Source organism: Staurois parvus, unplaced genomic scaffold (assembly GCF_062004578.1).
Source record: "Staurois parvus isolate SC_StPar_1 unplaced genomic scaffold, SC_StPar_1.0 ptg000961l, whole genome shotgun sequence".
Taxonomy (NCBI): Eukaryota; Metazoa; Chordata; class Amphibia; order Anura; family Ranidae; genus Staurois; species Staurois parvus.
The window spans coordinates 453,281-461,670 of record NW_028318757.1 but is presented as its reverse complement, the minus strand read 5'-3'; the positions used below and the strand labels follow the sequence as shown (position 1 = coordinate 461,670).

The following is an 8,390-nucleotide window of genomic DNA, read 5'->3' as shown; positions in this document are numbered from 1 at the left end:
TCTGCGAAAGTTTTCACAAACTCCTCTGCTGCCTTTACATCAGCACTTGCTGCCTCACCATGCCTAACAACGGAGTGAATCCCCGTCCTTTTCTTAAAATTATCAAACCAGCCCCGACTGGCTTTAAAGGATTCCTCCTCCGTTGAAGTGCCTGGGGTTTGCTGTTGTAAATCTGAAAAAATACTGCGCGCCTTCTCGCAGATTATTCCCTCGGTGACGGTATCTCCGGCAAGTTGTTTTTCCGTCAGCCACACCAACAGCAGATTCTCCATCTTCTCATGCACATCTGTACGGCGCTTTGAAATAATCTTGACACCTTTGGCTGGCTTAATTTTCTTTAGGGACTCCTTCTGTTTTAAGATGGTGCAGATCGTTGACGTTGTACGGTCGTAGTGCTTGGCCAGTTCCTTTACTCGCATGCCTTGCTCATGCTTCTCGACGATTTCAAGCTTTATTTCGAGGGACATCATCCTCCTCTTCTCGGTACTCGCACTACCACTTGCTTTCTTTGGTGCCATGGTTACAACAAAGTTAGAAGTTGGGATTTCAATCACGTGTAGACAGCGAGAGAGAGAGAAAGGCTCGGAGATGGGATGCTGTGACTCATACCCTCTGAGCTGCGCGCGCCTTGAAAATATACACTTAGAGCTGCGCGTGCCTCGAACTCGTATCTTAAAATTCTGCTCGCGTGCCGAAGCAAAAAATCGTCCGACCGACTGCTCGTATCTCGGAAAACTCGCACGTTAGTTCGCTCGTAGGTTGAGGTTCCACTGTATCTGCAACACTTCAAAGAGATTCTTCTTGTATGTCTCCAATTGGGTGAATAGGATCAGACAAACAACTTGTCCAGAGCAGTGGTTCTACGTACCCTCAGAACAAAATCCTGCAGATTATGCTACCAGGCCTACACAGATAGCTTGCCTTCAGAACTCTATATGGTTCTCAGGTCCACCTTTTCTGTATCAGACAGCTGTAGATAATCCTGATGACAACAATGTTTATCCTTTAGTGGATCCTGAAGCTGATCCTGATACTAGGTCAGAAGTAGTAAACTTCAGTACTAAAGCCTTTGACACCAGACTACGGCCACATTGTTTTGAAAGATTTTCCAACTGGAAGAGACTAAGCAGGGTTATAGCAAAATTAATTCATGTTGCCAAAAGCTTCCAGAAGAAAACCAATGATGATCAACCCGGAAGCTGGGGAGTTTTCCATGAAAGAGTCAGTTTAGAAGAACTTTCACAGGCCAAAACAGTTATAATTTCTTCTGTACAACACGCATGTTTCAGACAAGAATATGACTGTATTGAACAACAAAAGACACTTCCAAAACAAAGCCGTCTTACAAAACTGAGTCCCTTTGTAGATCAAGATGGACTATTGAGAGTAGGTGGCCGTTTATCCTTTGCCACGCTGTCAGATGAGGAGAAGCATCCTGTCATCATTCCTCATGATCACCACATTGCTACATTGATCGTAAGATATTATCACAACCAGATAGTTCACCAAGGGTGCCACATAACAGAAGGTGCAATCAGAGCTGCAGGTTTCTGGATTCTTGGTGGAAAACGTCTAGTGTCTGCAATCATTCACAAATGTGTCGTGTGCCGTAAGCTCAGAGGGAGATTGGAAAGCCAAAAGATGGCAGAGTTGCCAAAAGATAGAGTCAATCCTGAACCACCCTTCACTAGTGTGGGTGTTGATGTGTTTGGCCCCTGGGCAGTTGTAACACGACAAACTAGAGGAGGCAGTGCTGACAGCAAACGCTGGGCTGTTCTTTTCACATGTCTTTCTACAAGAGCAGTGCATATAGAATTGGTTGAGTCCATGTCAGCATCCAGTTTCATCAATGCTCTAAGAAGATTCTTTTCTGTTCGTGGTCCAGCTAAGTTGATTCGCTCTGATAGAGGTACTAACTTTGTAGGAGCATGCAAAGAGCTGCATATATGCTCAAATGATGCAGAACTTCTAGACTATCTTCAAGACAAAGGATGCACATGGATCTTTAACACTCCACACTCATCTCACATGGGAGGTGCTTGGGAGAGATTAATAGGTGTAGCTAGGCGCATTTTAGATGCAATGTTACTCCAAGCTAAACCTACTCGTTTGACTCATGAGACTTTGAGTACTTTCATGGCAGAAGTTATGGCTATCATTAATGCAAGACCTTTGGTACCACTATCTACAGATCCTGATAATCCTACAGTTCTTACGCCTGCCATGCTCTTGACCCAAAAGGTAGACTCTTTATCGGCCCCTTATGGGGACTTTAGTACAACAGAACTTCATGTAAAGCAATGGAAACAAGTCCAATGCCTGGCTGATATGTTTTGGAAGAGATGGAGGAGAGAATACCTGTGTACCTTACAAAGTCGCAAGAAATGGACTGAGACCAGTCACAACGTCAAAGATGGAAATGTTGTTTTATTGAAAGATAGTCAAGAAAGCAGAAACAACTGGCCTGTGGGAATTGTCACAAATACATTGCCAAGTAAAGATGGTAATGTCAGAAAGGTTGAAGTCAAAGTGACAAAACAAGGGACTGCTAAAGTGTATACTAGACCAGTTTCAGATGTCATTGTTCTCCTTTGAATAGCATTTCTGTTTTGTAGCTGGCACAATACATAGCAGAGAGCTCCTCACTGATAGCGTTCAGGCGAGATATTCGCCATTGAGTTAAATTCCATCCTGTGGATTACAATTGGGGTTGGAGATAGTTTGGCCTTGGGCGGCTTCTCCAATCCGAAGATGGGTTTATGGACTAAACTATTTCTTCATGTGGGCTATCAGCTTGAAGTACCACAGCCAAAAGACCCTGATATGTTGTGGACTCATGTTTTGGTTTATGTTACCAATCTAGGCCGGAATGTATTTTCTTATTATGTGTTTTCCCTGTACAGTAGCTATGTATAGGTAGTGATATAATATATTATATCAGGCAGGGAGTATGTTGCCTTCACAGGCTAATTGAATTATAGTTACTCATATGGGATATGTAGTGTACCACTGCCATCTAGTGGCAAACATGAATGGCAGTTCTCCTCTGGATATGTACATTCTCAGACAGGAAATGACTTTTGGTTTAGGAAGTTCTTCAGCCATTTTTAGATTGCCATTCACTGTGGATGCATGTGCCTGATTCTCTCCCAAGGGACTTGAGACATCATCACCTGTAAGTGCCTTTCTTCTGTGTCATCTGTCATTTATGCTACACTAGTTATTCTATGTATACTGATATGCTGTCATTGTATTGTGTTTCAGTTTCACCTATAAAATAAAGTTGGATTCTTTGGTAGACAACACAAGCAGTGGGCTTCTGTTTGCTGGAGATTCTGACAAGGGTTTAGCTGTCCGTTTAGAGCCACACATAGTCAGTGTTTTGAGAATGGAACACATATCTTTATGTATTTCCTTAGTTCTATTGATTCTATTTTTGTTTCTTAATCTTTATGATTTTCTGTGATGGTTTTACATGACATTTATTCATATTTCTGTATATTTTGCTCGAAATGTTGTGAATTTGATATATCAGATTTTGAAGAGCTAGATGATATATATTATTATGCCTTAAATATATGTCCTCGTATACCTCCCCGATTGTAACTGTTGAAATTTTGCGACAAAGATAAATCTCCACAATGATGATCTCATAACTTGTAATTCCCATTATTAATTATTGGTTGGTGTTTCTAATACATTCATTTTTTTTGCACCACATTTAACTGGCATTCAGCTAGTACATTTTTGGAAGCGTATATTCTCGCCAGTATATATATTTCTGTCCGTACTGTCCTATGCATTGATCATGCACAGAGACTTCGACATTTCTGGCATATATCTTTTTACACTGAGCATGCCCAGCGACTTAACCATTTGAAACATGTTTCTTGTTACACGGAGCATGCCCTTTGCCATGAACTTTGACATTTCTGACTTTGTGCCTTGTGTAACTTAGCATGCTCATGTACTTTGAATCTTGAGAGATATCAAAATGGTGGTCCAATGGCACATTTTTAGCAACATCTAAAAATAAGCGTACACAAAATGCCCTCAGCTGTCCACACGCACCACACACCAAACCAGCGCTGTTGGAAAACTCAAACTTAAAATTAACCTCCCTAGCGGTCTGATTATGTCCATATTTCTGTGCTCAAAGCGGTACATTTTTTTGCATGGAAATATGTATTTTTTTTATTGTAGGCCTGTAATTTTTAGGAATAACTCACTGAAATCTGTCCGAACAAGAGTCTAGTAAACATCCTGGGTATGATAAAATTTGAAACACGAAATCACAAATTATAATTTAATAAATAATCATAAAAAATAATAATATAATAATAATAATAAATTTAATTCAATAATATAATCAAACCAAAAACACTGAGATTTGAAATATAGCTCCAAGTTCGCACATCACTGAGCAAAGTCGCAAAATCGTTTTCAGTGTTTTCAATGACGAATTTCCCCACGAATCATTATCACTCAATTCTGCAAGTGGTTCTGATTTACTATCGCTGTTCTCTAGCTGGTCTAAAACCGCTTTTGACCTAAAGGGACACTTTTTGGATGCCGTGTACGTTTCTCAGTTTCCAGGCAGAAAGAACAGTAAAAATGCAGGCAGGGCACAGGACAAAGCACTAGGGACAAAATGTATGTGAAATGGTTTGATACAGTAATGTTTTACTATGTGATTTTAGTGTATTTAGTGAATGTCACTTTTTTGTCATTTTCAAACTTCCCGCTGTTCCGTCCCCCGTACGTCCCGACGTCACAGCAAACAGAACCCAGATGCCGGCATCCGCTGGCGGAGAATGCTGGGGACACTGCAGGAGGGACATCGCAGGAGCGCAGGACAAGGTAAGAGAAGAACAGATGCCAGAGCAGCGCCGCAATGGTAAGCCCGAGTGTAGCTCGGGGTTACCGCTTGTGGTGCTGAAACTTTACCCCAAGCTACACTCGGAAATACCGTCAGGGAGGTTAAAAGGAGTTCAAATATTATGCTGTGTTACTAAATGAGACGTGTTGGGTATATGTATCGCAATCCCAAATGTTCACAATATTATCCCCCAAAATGTGCTCGCCCCCGTCAATGTTTGCTTCAGTTTGGAATAGTGGTGTCACCCTCTCTTTTTTTTGCAGCTTTTTTCACTATGATTTTGGTACACGTAGCACATTTTGGAGGACAATAGGACAATATTAGTATTGCAATCCTTTGTATTGGGATACATATAACCAACACACATCTGAATTAGCAATATAGCACAACATTTGTGCCACATTTGAGATATCTGGCTTGTTACCCTCACCATGCCCAGGGACGTAGGGTTGATTCACACCACAGAAATGCAGTCTGGATGTATGTGACAGCACAGTGGTTAAGTGGTTAGCACTTCTGCCTCAGAGCACTAGGGTCGTTGGTTTGAATCCCAACCACGGCAATGAAGTTGCATGTTCTCTCTGGGAAGCCCTCACACAGACATGCTGGCAGCATCTTTGGATCCTTTAAGGCTGGGCCTTATGTGAATGTCAAACAATGGTGAAAGCTAATGGCCTTAACTAATGTTTTATTTGATCTTGCTGGTTTGCATTCTGCCCCTTTTGGGAAGGGTTTGTCAAGCCAAGAGCTGAGATTCCAAAGAAAAAGAGAGTAAAAGAGTGTGTGAGTGAGGAGGAGGGGGCTCCCTTTGGGCTACGTCACACAATTCACTAAGCAGTATCTTACCGCATCCGAGTATGCAGTAGGATCCCGCATAGCATTTTTTAAAAAAAAATTGCATTCCCTAAAAAAACGCTACTAAAATACCACATGAGTTATTTTATCAAGTCATGCCGTCTTTTAGTAGTGAAAACCATGCGTTCATGTTGCAGCTGTCAGCAGAGTTCCCCACTGACAGCTGAATATAAAAGAAAGAATTGCTGGCAATTAAAAGAAAAAGGAAAAACAAAAAATGGCATGGGGTCCCCCCACCCATCCATACCAAGCTCTTCGGGTCTGGTTCGGATTTTGAGGGGAACCCCCACGCCAAAATTAATTTAAAAAATGGTGTGGGGTCCCCCCAAAATCCTTACCAGACCCTTATCCGAGCATGCAGCCCAGCAGGTCAGGAAAGGGGGGGGGTGATGAGCGAGCGCCCCCCCCCCTCCTGAACCATACCAGGCCACATGCCCTCAACATGGGGGGGTGCTTTGGGGAAGAGGGGGTTCCCCTCCCCAAAGCACCTCTTCCACACAACCGTGACCTGTGGTTGTAGGGGTCTGTGGGTGGGGGGCTTATTGGAATCTGGAAGCCCCCTTTATCAAGGGGTCCCCAGATCCCAGCCTCCCCTTATGTGAATGAGTATGGCGGTACATGTTTCCACTACCCATTCACAAAAAACAAAAAGTGCAGTGTAAAAAAAAAAAGGCAATAGACAGTCTTTGACAAGTCCTTTATTAAGAGAAGAAAACTAGAAGAATGTTCCCCGCAGTAGATCCAATGTCAATCATGATGTCCGCTGCCACCCGAAAAAAGGCTAAAAAAAAGTCTCCTCTCCCGACGCTGGCTCCTGGCCATCTGTCTGCTCCACTGTCTTGACAGTTCTTAAATATGTAAGGGGCGGGGCCACCCAGGGACATCACGCATGTGACATCAATGAGCTAAAATTCCCAGGTTGATGATGTCACATGGGGCGGGGTCACACGGGTGATGACCCTGGGTGGCCCCCCCTTACATGTCTAAGAACTGTCAAGACAGCGAAGATGACAGACGGCCTTGAGCGGAGACTTTTTTTTTTTTTAATTCTTGATCATGATTGACTTTGGATCTACTGCGGGGGACATTCTTTTACTTTTTTCTTTTAATAAACGACTAATCAAAGACCGTATCCTGGCTTTATTCACACTACGCTATTTTGTTTATTGTGAATGTACCCCATACTCATTCACATGGGGGGTCCGGGATCTGGGGGACCCCTTGCTAAAGGGGCTTCCAGATTCCGATAAGCCCCCCAGTCCACAGACCCCCACAACCACAGCCCAGGGTTGTGGGGAAGAGACCCTTGTCCACATCAACATAAGGGCCAAGGTGCTTTGGGGAGGGAAGCACCCCCTGCCCCAAATCACCCCCCCCATGTTGAGGGCATGTGGCCTGGTATGGTTCAGGAGGGGAGGGGTGCTCCCTCGTGTCCCCCCCCTTTCCTGACCTGCTGGGCTGCATGCTCGGATAAGGGTCGGGTATGCATTCTTTAAATTAATTTTGGCATGGTGCTTCCCCTCAAAATCCAAACCAGACCCAAAGGGCTTGGTGTGGATGGGAGGGGGGGACCCCACACCGTTTTTTTTGTTTGTTTTTTTTTCTTCCTCTTCTTTTTAGATTCAGCTGTCAATAATATATATTATTTAGGTCTTCAAAATATGATATTTCAAATTCACAACATTTTGAGCAAAATATACAGAACTATGAATAAATGTTCTGTATAAATGTCTGTTACAGAAAATCATTATAAAGATTAAGAAACAAAAGAATAATCAATAGAACTAAGGAAAACAAATTAGAATACATAAAGATATTACTAGCTAAAAATAGTGCTGTTTCTGAAACTCAGTTGACGGTCACGATTGCCATCTTCCAGAGGACTCTACACAGAGATTCACTATAAGACAAAGTCTAAAAGAAAAGCACGAACGCTAGATGGCAAAACTGTGTTCTGCATATGGGCATTTCTGTCAGTGCATAGACGTTGGAAAGGCATCTATTTCTTGACTATCATGAATTCCCTAAAAATCAATTTTTTACTCACTGAATTTTTTTTTTAAAAAGGAACATATTCTTTAAAGTGAAGTATAGATATTTGGGAAACCAAATTTCTATGTGAACATGTTTCTACGGCAATTTTTCGTTCCTTTAGACGTGCTTCTGCTTTTTTAGACAGATTCCTTTTATTGTGTTCATTAGTAAATACGCTTTTGCGTCTGTTTGTTAGATGCTTTCTTTGGTAAATGTCTTTGCCTTCTAAAAGTAGACGGATTCCAATGAAAAGTAGACTTTAGTCTATGGCATGCACCTAGACGCCATTTATGCCCTTTAGTAAATCAGAGCCACACTTCCGGTACAATACCAGTTGATAATACGTGCAGCACTGCTCTATAGTAGCAAACTATATACGGTAGATCAATGCCTCCATTGTCCTTAGCTGATTGATCAACCTGGGCGCTTTCTGGGACCACTAAAAGGCCCAGAACTGGGCATGGAAGCATTAAAAAAATATGCCAGAAGCAATATTGGTAGGGACTGTAGAAGAATGGGAATCCGAGGTAGGTCTGTCATTTGTGAAGAGCTGCAGCTTCCAAACCAGGTTAGTATCAGTGCATGCCTCTGTGTGTGTATGCATGTGTGAGCTCCTGTTTAA

At 42.4% G+C, this 8,390-nt stretch overlaps 1 protein-coding gene across 1 annotated transcript in view; it reads left to right on the top strand.

The window, feature by feature from the left end:
• The first annotated feature begins 1,794 nt into the window (after positions 1-1,794).
• The window catches only part of LOC149441655 (uncharacterized), a 76,054-nt gene continuing 69,458 nt past the window's right edge, over positions 1,795-8,390 (top strand). The window contains exon 1 of the mRNA XM_089657072.1: positions 1,795-3,175. The gene's annotated coding sequence lies outside the window, so the exon portion shown is untranslated. The remainder of the gene's footprint in view (positions 3,176-8,390) is intronic.